The following is a 24,648-nucleotide window of genomic DNA, read 5'->3' as shown; positions in this document are numbered from 1 at the left end:
AGGGAAAATGGTCGATCGTATTGCCGCGTTGATTTTCTAAAGAGTCAGAAATCCCGTTCCGAAAGCTGCCATCGCTTAACGAAATGGGAAAGTTTTTTCCCCAAAATAAAACACTCCCGCGCTCATTACGCCAATTTGGCACCGAGAAAGTGAAAGTAATTGAATTTCTTCTATACGGAAGTATGGGGCTGAGGAACCGGGAAAAGTTTCGGTCCGTGGGGTTCAGTATTATGGGAGACCGTTTATTGACGACGGACGAGCTGTTAGGGATGATTGCACAACCCTCGTAATTCGGTAATCCTTGCGTTTTTCACTTTTGATCCGAATGATTGAACGATACTTTTAGTTGCGTCTGGTGAATTAGATAATACCCCGAAGAACTTTTTTAGGCTTCTCAAAATAGTTCAGAATAACATAGAATCTTTCTTGATCAGATGTTCTGCATGAAACAATGCATATAAATGTAAGGTAATTCCATATTTAGTAGCATTAAAGTCCTATTTAAAATGATTTATTTGATTTAGTATTATTTAGCATTTGTTGTTTTGCAGTTTCGTTATTTTTTGTGCAACTAAACTCGTTTTTCACTAATCTAAAGCATTCCAACCGAATATTTCAACTGCTGTAAAATGCAGGGCCTACCTTTAACGAATATTTCGCTTCATTAATTTTCAGAAGAAAAGTACTTAGCTTTTAATTTGTTGATCTTAATCATTACGTAAGCTTTACTATTGGACTGCGAAACAAAAACCTGAATTGAATGGATGTTGAACTCTCGCGTCGTAATGCGTGACACGTGGCTTCGTCTATGATTTCTTTTAGGCGAATCTCAGTCGAAGGGAATCTACGGGTAAAATGAACCTAAGCCAAAACAAGCTACAGCGAATTACGATAAGTTTAAAAGGTTCTGGCCGAGTATTCAGTGAAAATGTTTGAATACATCAGTAATGTTTAAAACCATATATTTTGGAATTGCAATTGAGTGAGAGGTTTTCTGAGTTGTTGATATAGTTCCCAGTTCCCCTACGCAATAATAACAGCGAAGGGCACTGCAAACACTTGTTACGAAATGCTTCGATTTAGAGACTTTCGAGTGTCGTCAGTATTGTCATGTTTGTCCTGTAGCGTAGCAGCTCGGTTGTTTAACAAAAAGGTTCGTTTCGTTTCGGCAATCCTCGTTCCATGCTTTCAATCACCGCTGTCTAGTGCAGGGGAACTGTTTACATTTTCCGAAGAAGTCAATTAATCATTGAAAACTTTTCCGCGTTGAAAGAAAAGCTTGGCGTTGGTTATGAGTCAAGTGGTTTGCTTTAATTTTAATGTCTGCTTCATTTCGTATGTATTGAGTACATAAACCTAAAATCGATAAGTCCGAATAGACTAGACCTACAAAACATGTTTGTTTGTATACTTGTATATTAAAACGGATATTTGCTCCCAAACTTCATACTAACACTTATTATCACTTGAAATAAAATCCAAAACCAAAACTCCTTGATTTAGATTAAGTTTTTTTTTCAATTTCTTAAATCTGTTTCATAATACATCAGTCGAATATGTGTGATATTAGATATTGGGTATGTTTAAAAAGCTAACACCCATAAGTCAAGCTACTAAACGCTGGAAGCTCTAACCATTCTTATCAAACTTTAACCAATTTGAATCTCCATTAAATTCAGACCGACGTTACTGGAACGGTTACAGAGGAAGCAAACAAAACATCAACAAGTAATATGATTATCCGTTCGTAACTGCATATCCAACAATCTCCAACCCTTCACTGTTTCTGGATATCTTTTTGCCTTTCTCGAATGAAGAAGAACACGCAATCACTTCAAATTTCCGTTTTGAATATGTAGAGAAAAATATTGAAAGTAAATAATAAAGATTGCGGGAGCTTAACATATGATGGAAAAATTGCTCTAAGTATAAAAACTTGTTTCGAACTATATAAAAATTTTGAACAATTGAGAAAAATTTCAGACATAATTAAATAACAGTTCGGCTGAAAAGTTCGTATCGTTTAATAGAAACACACATTTTTTTTGCCAAAATTCGTTTTTATTATTCAACATAATTGCCATCAGAGGCGATACAGCGATTATAGCGATCTTCCAACTTTTCGATACCATTTTTGTAGTACGATTTGTCCTTTGCCTCAAAATAGGCCTCAGTTTCAGCGATTACCTCTTCATTGCTTCTAAATTTTTTACCAGCGAGCATTCTCTTGAGGTCTGAGAACAGGAAAAAGTCACTGGGGGCCAAATCTGGAGAATACGGTGGATGAGGGAGCAATTCGAAGCCCAATTCGTTCAATTTCAGCATGGTTTTTCGTTGATGTTTTTGATCGATTGTGAGCTCACGCGGCACCTATTTTGCACAAAGCTTTCTCATATCCACATATTCGTGAATAAAATGTCCAACACGTTCCTTTGATATCTTTAGGGTGTCAGCTATCTCGATCAACTTCACTTTACTGTCATTGAAAATCATTTTGTGGATTTTTTTCACGTTTTCATCGGTAACAGCCTCTTTTGGACGTCCACTGCGTTCATCGTCTTCGGTGCTCATATGACCAATACGAAATTTTGCAAACCACTTACGAATTGTTGCTTCGCCCGGTGCAGAGTCTGGATAACACTCATCAAGCCATTTTTTGTTATCGGCGGAACTTTTTTTCATCAAAAAGTAGTGTTTCATCAACACACGAAATTCCTTTTTTTTCATATTTTTCACAATAACAAAAGTAGCTTTACTCAAAATGCAATATCTCACAAACTAATAATCAGACAGCTGTCAAATTTATACACGTATCTTTTGAAGGTTGGTACTAACTGAAAATGGTATGGTTTTAATTCTAGTGGCGCCCTCTCATAGAAACGATACGAACTTTTCAGCCGATCTGTTATAACATAAATTACCATCAAAATATTTTACAGAAACAGTTAAATCTCTTCTTGGGATAGAGATGATCTGGGACGGTGGATGCACTCAATTATTCCGAAAATATCGACAAAGGCATGGTTCAGGGGACTGGATGTGAGTAGGGATTTCATTCGTATGATGTCCAGACTCATGTCCAATCACTACACTTTAGATGCACATATTCTTTGGATGTGGGCTCTCCGAGACTAATCATTGTGCTTGTGGTGAAGGTTATCGGGATATTGATCATGTCGTTTGGACATGCGTGGAGTATCGTGATGTCAGATTTTAACTAATAAATTCTTTGCGTATTCAAGGTAGACTACCCAATGTCCCAGTTCGAAACATTCTTGCTTGTCGTGACCTTCCATACATGAAAATTCTTTATCATTTCATGAAGAAAATTCGAGTTTCAATTCAATAAAGGACCCTTTTAAGACTTAGTTCTGATTCCAGCTGCAACCATGAGTTCAACCAATAGCTAAATTAGAATAGAAATTATGTAATGATACAAACAAACTCGAAATGCTTTATAAAATTATCCACAAAATGTTTGAAAATAACAGCTTATTTTATAATTTATAAAAGTTAATCGTTTGGTTCAAATAATATTTCCGAGTAGATTTCATAATTAATGGCGAATTACCTTAGATGATATTTAAGTAATAAGAGGAAAATGTTTTAATAAATTTAAATCGTTGTGACTATTTTAGAATTATACTAGGATAATAATTTTATGTAAAAGTGATACTACGGCGAAGAAAAACTTATATAAACTGCCTTAAGAAATAAACGTATTTATGAAAAAAAAGATAAATCTCAGGTTTTATATAAAAGCTTTTCTAATATACTTACATAATTGAAATGATCTATGTCTTTTTCGCTTGAGAAAACCGAAACTAATCCGGCTTAGTTTCATCAAACAAGCACTTTTCACGAAACTGTATTGGGTTCGCACTTAGCAACGTGAGTTTGCACCTGATATAAAAATCAGATTCGAAACTGACTCGATTTTGAATTCAACAACGTTGAAACTAGGTTCGAAACTGTTCGGGTGGAAACTGAGTTTGATTTGGCATCAAGCGAAAACGGAATTACACATTGAAACAAGATATGATTCGTATGAGTAAGTTAATTAGGGGAGTACGGGGCAATGTGGGAACCCTAATGGTCAACGAATTATTCCATACATAGTAGAAAAAATTATTTATAAAAATAATGTAGCTTTTCTCAGCTCGATAAACAAATAGTAAGAAACATATTGGAGGAAAAAATCGATAATCTGTCAATATTAAATACTGTTTTCGAAAATGTTCATTTCTTATTTTTATCAGGTGTACAACTTTGCTTCCGCCGTTTTCCGATAGGTGGCTGTACCGGCTGAGGCTGGTCAAAATACATAAATGATAATGCCTTCAACGTAAGTGTATACAGTGCCTAATGAATTGTCATCGCCGTTTCAGTGACAGTTGTTCTTGTTTTCGTATTATTGACGCTCGAAAATGTCTGTTTATGTGCCCAATTCTCGCCATTTGCGGGAAGTTCTACTTTTCTGTTACAATTCGAAAAAAAAGGAATCTGAAGCGCATCGAATGCTCTCAGAAACTTACGGTGATGCTGCTCTGAGTAGAAGAACGTGTCGAGAGTGGATTCAACGTTTTAAAAATGGTGACTTCGATGTCGAAAACAAACGTGGTGGTGGAAGAGAAAAAACCTTCAAAGATGAATAACTAGAAGCATTGCTTGATGAAGATTCGTGCCAAACCCAAAAAGAGCTTGCCGAATCATTGGGAGTGAGTCAGCAAGCCATTTCAAAACGTCTCAAGGTCCTGGGCATGATTCAGAAAGAAGGAAACTGGGTGCCGTTCGAGTTGAAACCGAGGGACATCGAGCGCAGTCTATTTGTATGTGAGCAACTGCCTCAAAGACAAAATCGTAAGGGGTTTTCACATCGAATCGTAACCGATGATAAAAAGCGGGTTCGATACGATAATCCCAAACGCAAGAATCATGGGGAAAGCGCGGGCATGCTACTTCGTCGAAGGCAGAACCGAATATTCACGGCGCCAAGGTTATAATTTGTATTTGGTGGGATCAGCTCGGTGTTATTTACTACGAGCTCTTAAAACCGGGTGAAACCATCACAGGAGAACGCTACCGAACGCAACTGATGCGCCTTAGTCGCACGCTAAAAGAAAATCGGCCACAATCAAGAGCGATATGACAAAGTCATCCGTCGCAAAAGTGGTCAAAAAGTACCTGGAAACGCTGAAATGCCCCACCCGCCGTATTGTCCAGATGTCGCCCCTTCTGACTTCCACCTATTCCGTTCCATGGCACACGGCCTGGCAGATCAACATTTTCAATCCAAAATGGCAAAAAGGATTGCTTCATGGATAGCGTCAAAAAAAGACTCCTTTTTTCGAGCCGGGATCCGAAAATTGCCGGAAAGATGGGAGAAAGTTGTTGCTAGCGACGGACAATACTTTGAATAATACATCTGTAAGCACTTTTTCGCCATAAAGCTCTCAATTTTGGAAAAAACGGCGGAAGCAAACACCTGATAAGTGTGAGTTAGATGTGACGAGAAGTGTTAGGAAAAAATCAATATTTCGAAAATCGCGACGAATCGTGAAATTTTTCACAAGTGATTTTTGAACAAAAAAAAATCAGCGATCAGAAAACTCACTACAGAAAAGTTCAGTACTGATTTTTTGACAACGTGATTCTCACCGAAACCGATTTTGCATAGTGAAAAATCTGTTGTGAAAAGTTCACTAGCGAACATTCTGCTCGATGATATTTGAGAAAAAAGTTCGCTCATTGAATTTATCTGATATGATTCTCGAACAGAAGATTTTTGGGAAATGAAATTACATATCCATATCAACTCTTTGTAGAATACATGATTAATAAATTCGCCGATGAACAAAAACTGAACCTTTCTGAAAATGTTCAATGTGCGTAGGGTGGTTGATAAGTGGAGATGCATTTGAAATTTATTCGACATTACCGTGGTGAGGGAGTAATATCATTAATAAAAGTAACAAGTGCTGTGATTGACAATAGAATGATAATGAAAACATCAATCACAATCGCATGTTATGCAGCTGATTACAAACTATTAGCTAATCTTGAATAACGTACACGGAAGTAACAGGAGCGCAGACTACCGCTATGCCAATCCAAACGCGCCGTTCAAATATTTCGCCTACTGTGTGTTCGAGATTTGCTGACAATGCTGCGCTCATATTATTTGTATGAATCAAATTCATGCTAGTGCGTTTTCTTGGGTTTAATCTAAATAGTGCAGTGTAATCAGCCAGCTGGAATTAAAACCAACCTTTTGTCGATATAATCACTATTTGGAATGTGGCAAAAATATGTTTGTTCATATTCACCACTCTACGTGCATCGAAAATATCGGTGATTATTTCTCAGTTCCGGTTCAGTAACGAATTTATTCAGTGGAAGTTTTTTTTATTGATGAAAATATTATAATTGAATCTTGCACAAATCACTTCGGTGTCGAACTGAAGCGTAGGGAAATTTAGCATTGACGATTCTTCTCTTTTCGATTATCCCTTGAGCGGCATTTCTTTTGGTGAACATTCCTCATCAAGTTTCGCTGACACTAAAAATCACTTGTGAACTTCGAGGTTCAGAGTTTTGTGGATGCTTGTTTCATGAATGAAAATATCAGAAGTGATTTTTTCAGTCACTGATTTTTTTTAGAAAATCTCTTGAACTGATTTTTTCACGAGTGATAGTGAAATAAACTTTTTTTGATCATGATTTTCCCAACACTGTCGTTGTGATTCTCTTTCATAGGATGCTTTGGAGTCGACCTTTTTTGGCAGCCAACAATGTAGGCCTGTTTCGACCTCGTTCTGTCTGTAGAAGATGACGCTGTGATATGCGCGATTTACCGAAAACTCCACTTTGCTCCACATTCCCTTACAAACATTTCAGATAAAAGTTAAACAACCAGATAATAAATGACTGACATTTTCAACACTCAATATTCTTTCTCTACTCGACTGGAAGCCATTAAACAAAACGACATTTCGACGAATTTTTTTTTGCCGAATGGGCCATTTCGCTGAATGGGACATTTCGCCGAAAGAGTTATTTCGCCGAAAGTGTCAATTCACTGAAAGAGTCATTTTGTCGAAAGGCTTGTTCAACTGAAGATATCGTACAGAGCATAAATATTGCATATGTTTTAAATATGACAGAAAATCCAATGTAGTATGGCATTCAGGTATGGCGATCTTTTAAATAAGAACGGCTATTTTACTGCTCCACGTTTTGACTAGTGATTTTGTTCCTCATCTGAAAATGTCTTGAAGTAGTGCACAGTGGTACAATAGGTGTATGTACGAATCAAATGTTTTATTGAGATAATAATGCCAATTATTAACACATCAAACTCATGTTGCTTGTAAAATTCATATTTTTTCGCAGTGCAACCAATAGGACAATAAGTTTTCAAGTTAATCTAAGGTAGGGAAAATCGGTTCCATGCTACATATTCGAGTATCAGAAATGACTCATTTTTATTATTTGTCTAGCACATGGTTATTGCATTCTAACATATTTTTATATGCTGAAACACGTATGTTTACACACTTGTCGAGAAGCTGAGTATGTTTGACGCATATTTAAATGATTTCTTTCAAATTCAGGACGTTTTACGTATAAAGTTCTTATGAAATGTGTTATGTGTGTTGCGTCCCCTGAAAATTACATGATATCATACTATGTAGATTACTGGAACTTAAAATATAATTGAAAAATTGACTAAAGTATAAAATGGGGTTAGATTGCATTGATTTTTTAATTATTGAACCTGACTCGAATGATTCGATATGATGGTGTAATTAAGCATTTCTCATATATTCACGTATTTGAATTGATTTGCAAATTGAAGTACACACTTAGAAGAAAGAAGGAAAGGAAATCCATTGGACTATAAACGAAAATTAATTAAAGCTGCTGTGTATCTGTGTCATCTCAAGTGAGGTGATGTCAACAAGAAAGAAGAAAAAGATATCAAATTCAAATCAAATCAGCTTAAAAGTCAATGACATGATTTCATGATTTTCATGCTTTCTTTTGTAAATTTAAGTGAATTGTTACGCTCCTTTTATGTGCTTTCAAAGTGTCAGATAAAAGTTCAATAACGCGATTTTTATCTGCAGTCTAAAGGCAGCAACCCATATAAGACTGTTTAAAATTTTCAACATTCCTTAATCAAGTTGCAGGAGGTCGGATCCGGATAAAATACAATAGCAATCGATTGAACGTAAACAGGACCTTTCAATTGAAATTTATAAAAATCAGCTCAGTTATAGTTGCGAAATCGATTTAAATGTTTCTTTCCGGAATCTTTTGACCAATGAGGGTTTCCATTTGAACTTGATGGAAAGTTTTTGGAGTTTTTGGTTTATCTCAAATTTCGCCTAAGCCTTCATAGCCAAAAAGTAAATTTTTTATTATCGGTTCACCATTTGAACTCTAGTCTTACTTTTGAACATACTTGATTAGGTGTCTTTGTCGAATGTTTTAGGTAATTACCGGCACTTTACGGAAAAAGTATACAATAAACAGAATATGTTGTTTTCTAGTTCCACCTTTTTAGATAAATTACAATAAGATATGAAATTTGTGGAAAAAAATACAATTCAATAAGAAAGACGAACTGAACAAATGTTTATGTGTCTGTATGTGTATTGTATGTTTTTGTGTACAGTTCCGATGTTAATGTTTATACTACCCATACTCGCCTGACAGTCCCATACCGATTTTCGCCAATTTTGAGTTAGCTCGAGGAATGAAATCTATCCTCAATACAGTCCCAGAAATTGCAATAAAATTTGAGTGTTTGTTCAGTAAAATGTGAAAAAATATCAACTCATATCTGTCCCATATGCAAAGTACCCGCATGTCAGTCCCATTCAGTGCAAATTTCAATATTTTCATTTGCTGCAATATTGGAATAGCAAAGGTATGAAGCCAAAGCCATAGATTGTATGAATTTGTCTACTGTTTAGAGATATATTGTATTATTCAAGAAAATCGTTGGTAAGTTTGATGGGTTAACAATAAAACTAAATACTGATTGCAAATTGTTTAAACGGAAGTCGGTTAAAATTCACAGACAGCGGAACATTCAGCAAGTAGGGGAGACCGAGGTTTGTTCGTCGAAGGGCAGGTTTGCCGAGTGGCTTTTCTGAAAAGATTATTATGCGCAGTGGCGACATCTTTAGTGATTTTGATGGAGTGTTAGGTCGTCTATGTACCGACGTACATAGATTCGTTTTTGTTTCGGTACTAGTGAGTAAACATCTGTGTTGTGAAGTAATACGTGTACAACGATTACATCCGATTTTCAAAAACGTGGTAACATTGGAAAGGGTTGTCAAAATCCTACAAAAGGTATAACGGTTGCCTGTGTAACATTAGTTTTGTTTTCTGTAGAGAAAAATATGCATGAGAAATTAGTAAAAAGAATAAAGAAGATGATTCCAATATTTTCTGAATGATATGTCATCAGAACTTTTAGTATTTAGAATTCCTGACACGATTTGTCGTAGATTGGCCCGACCCCGAACAAAACTCTTCCATCCGTAGAATCTGCTACAAGTGTAGGCCTTACTGAAGACTTCAGACCTCTCCCCAAGGTGAGTATGCGAACTGATTCGGAGGAGCGTCAAAGTCGTAAATAGTGGACTGATCCAAATTTTGACCGATTTTCCAATAAGAGCAGCACTGGAGGATGATAAAAATGAAACCAAACGTATACGCACGTTGGCGAAAGAAAGGGTAGATGCAAAAGTTGAAAAAATTCACTAACGTTGCCGGAACTAAGTCTTAAATAATTAGAGCTAAAAAGTAAGAAGGGGAGTTTTCTTACGTACCTAAATTATACAAAATGATGGTTGCTAACTGCATTTGATGTTTCATATATTTGATCAAACTCGGCCAACCTGCCCCAGCCCCGTTTTTGGTTGGCCGATTTTTTCCTTCGCATTTGGATGTTAATATCTATTCTCCGGATTTTTATTCAGGAATGAAAAAAAAAAACACATATGTACTCAAAAGGTGACATGGCTCATGACAGAGCAAACCATTTATCAAAAAGTCTATCCAGAAAGAGTACATAAATTCCGGATGCAAAACTCGGCCAACCAGCCACGGTTTCCCCTACGAGTACTGAATTAAGGCTTATACTATGTTCACACTATGAGTTAAAACAAGTTTTAACTCTGATTTCATGTTTTAAGCGAAATAACATGTTTTACTTTTGCGTTATTTCATATTCAGAAACGTCACATTAGAACATGTTTTCCCGAAATAACATGATATAATTGTCAGTAAAGCACAACCCTGCTAGGCTTTTCCCTCACTTTACGACTATGTCAATTGACAAGTTGTTCAACAACAGCAGTTTTCCATCAAAGTAGCCATGTAATCATAATAAAACAAAACTGGAAACTGGTACCAACATTGCCAGGTAAACCGATTTCTCGGTATTTATACAGATTTTTGCCGTCTATACCGCAATACAGATATGAACTCCCGAAATACCGATAACTCGCGAATCATACAGATAAGTACCGATTTTGGTTTTTAGTTTGAATAGATATGAGAAAAGGGTGTCGTGGGACCTTTTTTTTTTGCTCACCTCTTGGTGACATTTTCTACTACTTATGTAGAAGAGACTCTGATACCGATATGGTACAGATAGATTTTTGCGCCGAATACAGATTTTTGGAAAAACGACCTGGCAACGCAGACTGGTACAACCACTTTTGTTTTTGAATTAAAAGATGACTTTTTTGATCATTTGCTGCTCAAAAATATTCGGAACGTTGGCAATAAGCGTGAAACGATAATATCTTTCATAGCTAGGAGAAGTACCTGGCTTATTTCTTATTTTTCGGATGTTGTCAAAATACTTTTTTCTTTCCTACCTGCGACGTAGGCATTTTTGCAGTTTGTTTATAAACAAACTCAATACCAAGTAATATGTCATGCGTATAATATAATCTTAGTGTGAACAGTGCGGTTTTAACTTTATATTACTATCGTTAAAACATGTTATTATCTGCAGGTGTGAACATAGTATTACACTTAATATAAGAATAATGATCCTATCTTTCTGTTGTGACTACTACTTCTACCAAATACAAATTATAATACGGAGTACTCCGACAAATTTTCAAGGACACATTTTGCATCGTGCGGTACATTGTCATGATACACTGTCAGAGTGACAATGTACTTTAACGAATTTTTTGTAAAACTAGCAACACTGAAGGGTAAGAACAAGTTCACTATAGTTACTGTTTATTATAGTGAAAAATATGTAAACATATTACTTACATATTTTGATCCTTAGGAAAACTATGGAGCGAAATTTCGGACGACCCTGTTCGTGTGTCACATCCCTCTACTAAGCAACTTCTCACCATTTCGAAAGCTTCTCGGTTTATTAGCCGGCGATATTTAGACTGATTGTTGCAGTTAAATACAGCAACGATAAACAAACAAGTTTGTTTTGCACCGTAGCAACTAGCATAAAGCGTTGCCAGAAACGATCTCCTTTCACATTTTCACGCTATCACAACGAAAGGGAGATATTTGCTAGGCTTACTTGTTCATGCTGTGAACCAAACATTGGCGATTCGTTTATATGGGACTTAGGGGTATTATTATTTGTATTTGCTTCTACTACTCCCTAAAATGATTTTATTTGACATATATGAATTTGTTACTAAAGTTTATGATTTAATTTAGAATTGGAAATTGAAATGACAATTTAAAGTTTACAAACCATGCCCGTAATGTTGACAAATGACTATAAGTTGACGTATTGTTGAGTTAAAATAATATATACACATCGAATCCGCAAATTTACCTAGTTACCGATCACCAAAAGAGAACTTCGCTTGTATCTAAGTTTGTTGTTCAGTTGTCTGAAAAATCAATGACAATAGATAGAATTTGGATTTAAATTTCCAGTGCTTTCGGAACCGGACACCGGGATAGTCTTTGTCCCAGTTTTTTGACCATCTGGTAATTTATTCATTCATTTATTTATTCATTTCTGGAGCAAGAAAAAGCCCACTGGAGATGAGTTATTATCAATCTATCACTATGTCTCCAGTCGGCATAAAACCTCCTCATCTTTTCTGTATCTTTTGCACAGATTACAAAATATCCAAATGATACATTTCATGTTATTAACTATTACAACTAGACAACTAAATTCTTAAAACTAACGATAAATTTTAAAAGAAATAGTGCTCGAGAAAACAATTTCCTGATAGTATCACGGGTTAGATGAAAGTCGAACTGACTTGATTAAACAGCCGGTACATACTGAGAAATTGCTCATTGTGGCCATAGTTGGTTTTAGCGAAAGGAATGCGTAGGAATGGATGAGCTCGAAGACAACGACGACGAATATCAAAATCTAGCAAACATAACAGCTCCGAACAATCAATTCTTGATTGGAGAAGATCAGCAATGAAAACTGCGTTGAATACATTTCTGCGAACGGACGGTAGTTCGAGATCTATGAGTTTGCAACGATATTGGTAACTCGGAAGATTTCGGGGGTCTCTCCATGGTTGTAGGCGAAGCGCAAAACGAATGAACTTAGGTGGATGTCAGAGTGAGCGCGGAACGCGGACCGAAGCGAAGCGATTCAATGCGATGTACTCGCATTCACTCTGACAGGTTTGCTTTGATCAAATGTAACTAGCTCACACGCGCGTCCAGACGCTTTTACTCTGACAGCAACCTTATGTTGAATAGCTTCTATGCGTTGGATATCGTTTTGATAGTAGGGTGACCAATTAACTGCTGCATATTCTAGTGTAGAACGGACCAAAGCACAATATAATGCATTTAGGCAACATATGTTTTTGAAGTCTTTCGTCACACGAAAGACGTACCCTAACAGCTTCGAGGCTTCATTTATAGTATATTCAATGTGCTGTTTGTAATTTATTTTCGAGACTCGCTAGTCTTTAATGTACGATTCTCGTCTAAGAACGGTTTGTAAGATCGTGTAGTCGAATTCAATCATAGAACGTTTGCGAGTGAATGAAATAACAGAACATTTTGAAGCATTAACGGTCATTCGGTTTACTCTACACCAGTTTGTTAAAATGTCCAGTTGCGACTGTAAGAATCTGGCGTCTTCAAAGGTTTTGATAAGGTGAAAAAGTTTGAAATCATCAGCATACGATAACTTCATGCATTTTAGAAAAAAATTTAAATCGTTTAGGTAAAGTAGAAATATAAATGGTCCAAGATGACTACTTTGAGGAACTCCGAAGCTGACAGTAAATAGAGACGTAATGCAATCTCCTATTTTCACTTACATGTAGCGATCAGTTGAATATGAGCCCAGCCAATTAAGAAAAGGTCCATTGAATCCAAGTCTACTCAATTTGGAAATTGTGGTCCGATGATTGATCTTATCGAAAACAGCAGACAAATCAGTATAAAGAGCATCTACTTGCAGTCGCGTTTGCAGGGATTTAATGATAAATGAAGTGTAAGATATGAGATTCGTAGTAGTAGATCATTTCGGCATAAAACCGTTTTGACTTTCAGATATACGAGGTCTGTTCAAAAAGTTCCCGGAATTTTTTAATTGCGCGCGTCTGGAGAGTCCGGTGGTCAACATTTTTTTTTATTGTGTTGGTACATATGTCCCTAATGTATGGTGAAATTTTCAGCTGTATTCATTGTTTACATTCTGTCTTGTAGCGGCTGGTGTAGACGTGTTTTTTTGAGCTCGGCGATTTTTGTGAGTTTAAGCAATGGAAGAATTGAAGAATTTGTATTAAATTTTGCGTGAAAAATGAAATAAAGTGTAACCAAGTGTGCGAAATGTTACAGAAAGCCTACGGTAAGTCTGCTATGAAAAAAAAACAAGTGTTTACGAGTGGTATAAGCGTTTCCAAGATGGCCGCGAAGACGTTGAAGACGACGAACGCTCCGGTCGACCCAGCACGTCAATAATCGATGAAAATGTGGGAAAAGTGGAAAAAATGATTATGGATGATCGCCGAATCACTATTAGAGAAGTTGCTGATGAAGTTGGCATAGCAGTTGGCTCATGCCATTAAATTTTTTCAAATGTTTTGGGCATGAAATGAGTGGCAGCAAAATTCGTTCCAAAACTGCTGAATTTTGATCAAAAAAACGAACGCATTACCATCGCTCAGGAGCTGTTAAACGACGTCAACGACGATCCAAATTTACTTGAAAGGGTCATAACTGGTGATGAAACATGGGTGTACGGTTATGATGTCGAAACAAAAGCACAATCGTCCACGTGGAAGCACCCAACGTCACCAAGACAAAAATCGCCGAGCTCAAAAAAACACGTCTACACCAGCCGCTACAAGACAGAATGTAAACAATGAATACAGCTGAAAATTTCACCATACATTAGGGACATATGTACCAACACAATAAAAAAAAATTTTGACCACCGGACTCTCCAGACGCGCACAATTAAAAAATTCCGGGAACTTTTTGAACAGACCTCGTATGTATAGTAACGATAACGAGACAAGCAAAATGGAAGAATTGGCTGTTTTGCAAGTTTCTTCCATTTTTCACATCGTCACATAAATGGCATTTCGATATTTTAGAAAATCAACAATCAATTTCGGAACCAGAGAAAATTCTGCTGTAACCAAGAGGACTGTATGTACAACTTTTCATTTTAATATACTATGTGAACAAGGGCTCAGTTATCTTTGAGAAATTTACCTTATTTCTATTTTTTGACTACTGCTGACGGTGTTTTCGGAAATCGAGGAATGATTTAGCGGATGTGAATTGATTAGGTAAACTAATAAGACATGTATATTAGAGGAATTTGCCGACTTCACCAATTTTTTTTTGCGCATTCTATAGTAATAGTTCGAAATTTTAAAACTAAACACTTTGTTTGAAAAATTGGTTTGAATATTTTTTAAAAGACGATGTGAGTTCTATTCCGGGATTCTTCGACCACTTCTTTCCGTCCTTCCTGGTCCCGAATCAAAGCTAGAACCGAGGTTCATCATAGTCGAGGTTCATTTGTTTAGCTGTTCACGATCTAGACCTACTGATTGAAAAAAGTCTACTACCAATTTCGCTTCCGGTATAAAGCCAAAACCCGACAATACCTTCTCTGTAAGAAAACAGTAGAATTGAAGGGAGATAAACCGTCTTAAAAACAAATGATAGGTTCCTTTGGATTCCACTTTAAAAAAAACTATTTCGTTATGATACTAACGTAATAGTGAACGACCAGATACCAGTATTTTGAAACGCTTTTTGCGTTCTTCATCAGTGTCTTTAGAAGTCTGAACTTTGAAAGGGAGATAACTTTTTGGTTTTAAGCTTTGTTTTTTTTGTGATTTGAATAGTAATTCAAGCCTAGATAAATTTTTGTCCAAGTTTTGATTATTCTTCAATTAAAGATCTATGAATTAAAGATGCATAATATTAAATTCCTTCATTATTGAACATTTTGTAGTCATCATATTTTGCACGTCAAATAATTTGTAAAACTTGGAGTAGGTAATGCCAGCGACATAACCGCGAGGTTGACGTAGGACTGCATTCGAGATCTGTATAGATAGCGATTTGATACCGATTGACCGTTTAAGATTTATAGTATTGAAAAGGACCACTTGGTTTCAAAAGATTGCGTTTGTGGCATTTTTCTCGAACGCGATGCGGCAAAAGGATAGCTAACGTTTGTTTGGTGTAAATTTCGCATAGCGAAAAGTGCGCAAAGCTAACAAATTATTCAAGATTTGCACTTAACTGACGATTTTCACCTTCGATTTGCAAATAAGCAATTTTAATAGTTCTTTAGATAACATTTAGAGCCATTAAAACGGCTGATTTTGTATAAATTTCTCAGTTGTTGTCCTCTTTTCGTTTCCTTTTTCTCCAATGCAAACGACTATCAGCAAGATGATGCAATAACTTTTGTTTGAAGCGAAACTCACACTACGAATGTCCAACAGCAGATATGCTCACAGAAAAACTAGTTATTGTTTTTTCTGCGTTTAGGCTCGAAGAACGGAACCTTTTATTCGCCACTGACTGAAGCACCAGTTGAATAAAGCCGGGTGTAGTTCCATTACCTTGACGTAGATGGTGGACTGCGCACTCGATGTGTTTCCGTTTATGGATTATGTTAGACTGAAGTTAGCAAACGTGCAACAGAGTTTATTTTTAGATTCGGTTGATTTTGAAGTTCCGTGTTTGGACCTAGTTTTTCACTTTTTAAACAACGTTTTCGTAATAAACGTGATATTAGCAACAATCTTACATCTGTTTCCATTAATTTAGTGAAAGAATTAGAGAAAATACTCAATCAGGGAAACAGTTATTAAGAAATCAAATCTGGAGTAATTTTGATACACTTGCGTGTCGTGAAATCTTAAAAATGCGTCCAGGTGAGCATAGTAAAGAGAGACGTAGTCCTACGTCAAAATAAGTCAGGTTTATCCAATATGTATATATTTAATTTACAAAAACCCACAATTTTCTGCCTGAAAACGTTTTTACAGAAAAACGCAACAAATAGTGCAACATCTGACATATCTATCCTATGTTTTTTTGAAAACTGATGCCTTGTTTGATCTTATTTGAGAGCTCTTAATTTACATACAGAAGCTATCGATAAACTTCCCAGCTTCATTTCAGTGTCGATATTCTCCAAAATAAGAAAGGAATAGTTAGACTAGTTGGTGGATTCAGTTCAGGTCTGTATTTGGGTTCTGGACATTTGAAAAGATGGCTCCCTTTGCTCGCTTTTCGGTAGTTTGTCGACCGATTACGTATAATACATATGTTGGCAGTACTTCTAGTAGATTGTCTTCCACTGCCAGAATGTCAACGGTTCCGAAATGGGTGGAATCGACTGCGATGTTTGTTTTCGGTTATCCATACTTTCTACTATCCACAACGAGCTAACACAATTGAAGGGAGCGTCTTTTGTAGCCCGAACTACGAAGCAATGAATGGATTTCCGAATATCCTCTTAGAATGACCTAGGACTGTTATCTCAGTGCCATCAGAAATATTTGCATGCATGGTACCGTGCGCCAACGGGAACTCCGTATAATGATTTGGAATATTTTGGATAGCTTGAACGACTAGAGCGTTTGGTTGCATTTTATTGAATTTCACAATTGGACAGAATTTGTATAGCGGGACTAAAGAATACCTGTTATCGTAATGAAAAATCAATTGGAACTGATCATTACTAAACGTTTGGTTTTCTACACAATCCAAATTAAATTTGTAGAAAACGATTCTATTTCGATATATGAGAGATTGTTGTTGTACAAACAGTTTAAAACTAATCGCTTAGAAATATTTTTCGATGAAAAGTTTTCCACGTACCTCAAACAAGATTACGCATTTCATTCTAAAAATATTCCCCTGATTACATTTAAATATATGTTCGGTTAAATGCTTCATCGCAAAACGGAACACATGTTCCCCAGACATATTTTAACTGGCACCTGGTGTTTGGCCAATCCGGTGTAGCGGAGACTGGGGAATAGGAAGACACCCCTTCTCAGGGTTCTGCTGGCCTTTCTCCGGCTGGTAAACCATTCAGTTTTTCACTCGCGTATTTCCACTGTTGGTTAAATAGAAAATAAAGCGCTCTCCCACGATTTCTCATCACGAACAATCCTCCCGCTGCCCTAGCAGTAGCAGCCAGCAAGAAAAAGGACTAAACATGAAAATATGAAATCCGACACGAAGTGTAGAAAGCAATCTAATTGCTTACCATTTTTTCGTCGCTGCACACAAAACTGTTCGTTAGCATGAAATTTTCCCACCAAAAACAGCAACACGACGGAGAATTTAGTGTGGCAAGGAAATGTGTTATACTGCTTCCGCCGTTGGGAAAAATGTTCATCGTGAGGTTAAGTGAATAAAAATCGTATCCCTGGTTAGCAGCGCAAATGCATTGAAAGGAATGGCATGAAAAAACATTCAAGCAAATGGAAACCAGTGTGCTGTGGCGTGGATGTTGTACTGCATAAATGCATACTCTGTGATTATGGTTTCGTTGAAATTTATGGAATAAATTAGTGTAATCAAGCAAGTTTACAAAGTACAGGAATGTAGCATGGGAAAGTTCAAGGGCTATTATTGCTAAGATAATTACTATTCAAGATGCTGACTAAGTGGGCGATTTTGAAATGTGTTTGTCGAGTGACATAACAACAGTGCAATTACGAGAAAAAAACACTCATATGACTGTTTCGTTGTGCCCAGAAATTGGTAATAAAAACTACTATCGAGATAAAGAATGACTTATTTTGCCGACATGAATAATACTGATAAATAGTGATTCATTATTTGTAAAACTCCGGACAGCCGGCTGTCGGGAGGTTCGCTATCAATTCATACATTTCATTCTGTTTGTTTTTCAATAGACAGTCATAATACTGGCAAAATATCACTCCATCGTCATCATCAACCGAACAACAACGCCTTACGCGATACAAAGTAATGTCGATATCGACTTCCAAACCAAAATAATAAAATACCAAATGGATCTTCCTCGCGGTCTAAACTGTATTTCCATACGTCCTAGTTAAGCACGGTCGCAAGAAATATCTGCACGGTTATAAACTCCAAGCGCGCATCGTAAACTTAGCGTTCAACCCGAAGAAAAATAGATCCATTGATCAAACGTTCCCCGAATAATCGATGGAGTTTAGTCTAGCCCGATTTTTAGTAAGGAGACAGTAAACAACTGAAAAGTGAATTATCTCTAAGGAACAATCTCACCAGTACACCCAAACCTCCATTTACGTAATAATCGGGACTACGTAAATCGAATTTTGACGTAAAAAAAGTTTACGTTATTTGGAATTTTCAACGTAAAACACGTTTTCCTTATGTATATGAATTATTAGATATGTATAATATATTGGAGAGTATTGGAATGAAAATTATGAGTATTTACAGGAAAAGGGCAGCATAAATTTCCAAGATGGCGACTTCCGATTTATTGATATTTCTTGAAAACCCTTACAATATGGGTATTTTCGGAACGGGTTTGATGAGTAGATGTCGGAAAGTGATGTTTGAGGTGGTTCTGAATTCCAAGATGGCGACGTCCGGTTTATTGATATTCCTTGAAAACCCTTACAACATGGGTATTGTTGGAACGGGTTTGATGAGTAGATGTCGGAAAATGATGTTTGAGATGGTTCTGAATTCCAAGATGGCGACTTCCGGTTTTATTGATATTCCTTGAAAACCCTTACAACATGGGTATTTTTGGAACGGGTTTAATGAGTGGATGTCGGAAAATGATGTTTGAGGTGGTTCTGAATTCCAAGATGGCGACTTCCGGTTTATTGATATTCTTTGAAAACCCTTACAATATGGGTATTTTCGGTACGGGTTTGATGAGTAGATGTCGGAAAATGATGTTTGAGGTGGTTTTGAATTCTAAGATGTCGACTTCCTGTTCATTGATATTCCTTGAAATCCCCTATAATATGGATATTTTTGGAATCGGTTTGATGAGTAAATGTCGTCAACGATGTTCAAGGTTGCTCCGAATACCAAGATGGCGACTTCCGGTTTATTGATATTCCTTGAAAACCCTTACAACATGGGTATTGTTGGAACGGGTTTGATAAGTAGATGTCGGAAAATGATGTTTGAGATGGTTCTGAATTCCAAGATGGCGACTTCCGGTTTTATTGATATTCCTTGAAAACCCTTACAACATGGGTATTTTTGGAACGGGTTTGATGAGTGGATGTCGGAAAATGATGTTTGAGGTGGTTCTGAATTTCAAGATGGCGACTTCCGGTTTATTGATATTTTTTGAAAACCCTTACAATATGGGTATTTTCGGTACGGGTTTGATGAGTAGATGTCGGAAAATGATGTTTGAGGTGGTCGCCATCTTGGATTTCAGAACTACCTCAAACAACGTTTTCCGACATCTACTCATCAAACCCGATCCGAAAATACCCATATTGTAAAGGTTTTCAAGGAATATCAATAAACCGGAAGTCGCCATCTTGGAATTCAGAACCACCTTAAACATATTTTTCCGACATCTACTCATCAAACCCGTTCCAAAAATACCCATATTTTAAAGGTTTTCAAAGAAACTCAATAAACCGGAAGTCGCCTTCTTGGATTTCAGAACTACCTCAAACAACGTTTTCCGACATCTACTTATCAAACCCGATCCGAAAATACCCATATTGTAAAGGTTTTCAAGGAATATCAATAAACCGGAAGTCGCCATCTTGGTATTCAGAACCACCTCAAACATATTTTTCCGACATCTACTTATCAAACCCGTTCCGAAAATACCCATATTGTATTAATTTACATGGAATATAAATGAGCCGGAAACAATTTTCATTGTATGCAAAAACCTCTTTTTACGAAGTAGGTTCGTATAAAACGTTTACGTTATTTGGAATTTTCAACGTGAAAAAAGATTGCGTTATTTGGGATTTTTGTCGTAAAAAGAGTTACGTAAAAAGAGATAGGGGAAAGTCTTATAAAGCGCCCCTGCTAGCCAAAATGCCCCCTTTCCTTTCTTAAGCATTGAAGACTTTTCTTAACCAAAGTTTTATCACTAACGCTATCTTTTCATAGGATCTTTCTGCTATGCAAGTTTGGTGGGTGTCGTTTGCAGGAAAGTATGAAAAAACTAAAAATTTCATTTGGCAGCTTTTCGATGTAAAGTTTTGCTTCGACTAAATAGATGTTTTATCCGACATTTATTTGACATACTGATTAACTCAAAACAGTAACTTTATGGACATTTCAAGAAGCATAATGCATCATTGTTGTGGGATAAAATGTCTTTTGTTGTGTGTCATGCCACTGATTTGTTGTTAGACATATTTTACGGCTGCTGGGGCATTATGTCTGAGGCGAGCGAAAAAAACTAAGAATGTAGCCGTTTTGGAAAATGTGTTTATATGAATCAATTCTCATCTTTTCTATTGGAGTCATTGAATATTATGTTCCTCATCCGTATTGCAGTGAAATACTTACATTATCGAGGAAAATATATCAATACACTTGGAAATATCTCAATGTTTTCTTAAGGGGGGCATATTATAACACTTTACCTAACGTAGAAAAAGTTTACGTAAACGGAGGTTTGGGTGTATCCTGCTACTCTTATTAGCATTTCTATAAAAACGCGAGATGACACAGCACAACTGAAAAATTAAATAAATTAAACACTCGTGGATGACGTTTTAGATTTTCAGCTTGAATCACACAGATTGACTTGTAAATTTTTACAGATGGCGCTTATATATTACAACCAGATCATTAAACTTTGTAATATATAAAACATTTTTATAAAAGGAACGGAGAGGTTAGAGCGAATAAAAAGCAACCAAGTAAGCAAGTTTAGTTTCTCTTCCGAATGTTTTGTCACGATCTCAAACATATTCCTCACTATTCCAGTAATAACCAATTTTCGAAAGTGGTAAAGTATAGCACATTTCACATTGTAGTAAATTAGTTTAAACATTCTAGTAACTTATGTCGTTTTCGTTTTTAAATTGCACTACACCGGTGTAGCGAAAGCTGCACTGAAACCGTTCGTTTTTACCAATTGAACTACACCAGTGCTACACTTTTTCTGCTCCGATACCACTGGTGTAGCACTCTTCAAAAGTTTGGTGTAGCTCTGTGCAATGGAATCGTTTATTGTAGTCAATGGTTACTGTTTATGTTTTCGTCATTTTTGTTCGTTTATTCATGCCTCAGTGTAGCACTGCTCCGGTGTAGTGCAAATTAAAAACGAAAACGCCATTAGTTAAGATATATGAACGATTGCGGGGACGAATTACGTGGATAAAAGAAAGAAGTGTTATATCATCATATCATAAGATATTTCTAGCAAATTTTAAAATATTTCTTCCAGTTGCCAAAATATTGGGAGGCCATGGCCACCCCAATAAATCGTCATTTTCGTCTATTATGAGCCAATGAAAATGACTTTTATTAGCTCTGATCAAGAATGTTGTGGAAAATCAAAAAACAAATTTCAAAGTAGGTATTGTTTATGCCAAAATACCACTAGTGATGGTAAAAGTATTCGAAAAATTCACTGCCATGACCGTTTTGCCACAATTTTTCTGTTTTTCTTATTTTACTTTGAAGACTGGCTGTAACATTAAATAGTCTCATTAAAACATTGATAAGATTAATTTATACCGTGATATCTCCTGAATCAGAAGTGACAGCCAAATCTGATAAATGGTAGTAGCCTTCAAACGAGCCTAAGCTTGTTGAAATCGGTTAAGCCATCTTCGAGAAAATTGAGCTGTAAAGAACTCTTTGGAACGGGCACACACCCAGACATCTTCCGATCCCGTCGAGCTGATTCAAATGGCATATAACAGTTTTTTTTCAGAAATTCTATTATATTTCTATGGAGAAAGGTGAAAGTTAAATTCGTGTACCCAAAAGGTATTTCTTGACATGTGAATAACTATTATGAATCAGAATGACCGCAAATTTTTCTATTTTTTTCACCCACATCACAGTACTTCTACCCTGTTTTATCTCCACATCACATAATTCTTTAAAGTGCTACTGTTGGGTATTTAACCCAATTATAGTTAATCAAAATGGTTCTATGATTCGTATGGAACTTCACAAATTAGATTACAGATAGGTTTCAAGATAAGGCTTACGTTATACCGTTTTATCCCAATTTTCCCATAAGCTGAGTTTTAAGTTGAGTTCTGATCTACAATCTTGATGAAGGTCAAATACAACCTACCATAAATTTACCATATTACGCCAGAGGCTACAGCAACCCGTTTTACCCCAATTCTTTTCATAATCCGTTTCTTTAGTTGAACTTTCTTCCGAATTCCGGCAGAAGGCTGATGGCGGTTGTCCAAAATCGGTTTATGCAACGTATAAAACCTTAAAAAGTAGATTACGAATAAATTCCATGATCTCATGAGTCATGTTATACTGTTTTACCCCAATTCTTTTCAATTATCGTGTTTGTAACGAAAACGTAACATGATTTCATCGAATATGGTTCCAGCTGTAGATTGAAATGAATTCCTACAGCACTGACTGCTTTTGAATTTTACATGGATCTGACTTTCGGTTTCAGAGTTATTGATTGAACAATGTTGGCTAAATGTAAAAAGAGACTAAATCTACCAAAATATACATCAAATGGTTTTAATTTGCCAGTTAGTGTCTAATCTAAGTTTTATGAGGTCATCGGTTCTTGATATCTGATTTCGGAAGCTCCGAGAATTCCGGTCCAACAATTCTGAAACGCAACATCGATTTCTCTAAAAAGGCTGGAAGTAGAAGTGATTTGCAAACCGATAGCACCAATATTTTTTTAAATTAAAACCAAACATCTCAATGGTAGAAAATAACATTATTCAGTTCGAATTAAGAGTTCTAGGTTTTCAATGTCGTTAAGTCATTTGTAAGTTTCCCACCGAACATGTGGAACATGAAACGTCTTTTTTCAAATCTTTTCAAATTGTTCACACTATCTCGATTGAAATGTATTAGTTAAAGTTCTTGGAAGATTCCGGAACGTGTTTTATTAATACCTTCCACTTTTTTGTTTCATGAGTATATGTTTTTAGAAGGCATTGAATTATGGGCTTAAAAAAATAATTCTTTGTGATAGGTAGCCCTAAAATAGGGTTTCTAATGCCGACTGCATCAGATTTATATATTCCCTTCATCGATGATCAAATAAACTCACTTCGGCCCTTACTGGTTTCCGATTTCCGATTCTGGAGCCATTGAAAGTAGTGAATAAAATGACTTCAAAATGTTTCAGACATGGATTTCTCATAGTAATGCAAAACTTGTAATAAAGGCCACATTAAGCCACTAGGCGAATTTGAACTGTTTTTATATTATGAATAAGAAAATGAAAAGCTGGGTGCGGTGGTTCCCACTTGTACGCGGAGGGCATATTTCCCCCCAGACGGCTGGCTATGTCTGCCAGCCATTTTTGCCGGAGTTCTGCCAGAATTCCGGCAAAAGTCTGGCAACAATGCAACAACCGTTCCCGGCAGAGAATTTCGCCTAGCAATTATTATCGGTTCTGTTTCTGTCGGATTCTTGCCATACAAGATTGGCAGAACCGTTTTGAGTCGGTTCTACAGTTTTAGCGTCTTGGTTTTATTTTTTCAATAAAAAGTACATATGAAAGACAATCAGTTATTGCCCTTCATATATACTAATTATATAAAATGTTATTGCCAATAACATTGCTTTCTCACTATCAAACATACCCATATTTCAATCTCATTTACGTCTTCAAGATTCGTTTTTTGTATGGACATGCGGGATTTACGAATATCAAATGAAGTCGAATAAAAAATAGAAAAAAGAAGGAAGAGAGAAATAAACAAGACAAGTGCGGCGAGGTAATGACGTAATTTCGCCTGGACAATGTTGACAGCTGCCGGAATGCAGCCAGCCTTCCGACGCTTGTCAGAATTCCTCACAAGCGGGTTTGTGCTCGAATCTGGGGGGATTTTTAGTTTTGAACACTGAGAATGTAATGCAATACACCGAAGTCTTTTTTTATGCGAGTTTACGTAACGCATAAAAAAACCGCATAAATAAAAACTGCATAACTCTGAAAATTCGCATAAA

The sequence above is a fragment of the Malaya genurostris genome, chromosome 2 (assembly GCF_030247185.1).
Source record: "Malaya genurostris strain Urasoe2022 chromosome 2, Malgen_1.1, whole genome shotgun sequence".
NCBI classification, from domain to species: Eukaryota; Metazoa; Arthropoda; class Insecta; order Diptera; family Culicidae; genus Malaya; species Malaya genurostris.
The sequence above is the reverse complement of the archived record's forward strand: the minus strand, read 5'-3'. Positions refer to the sequence as shown.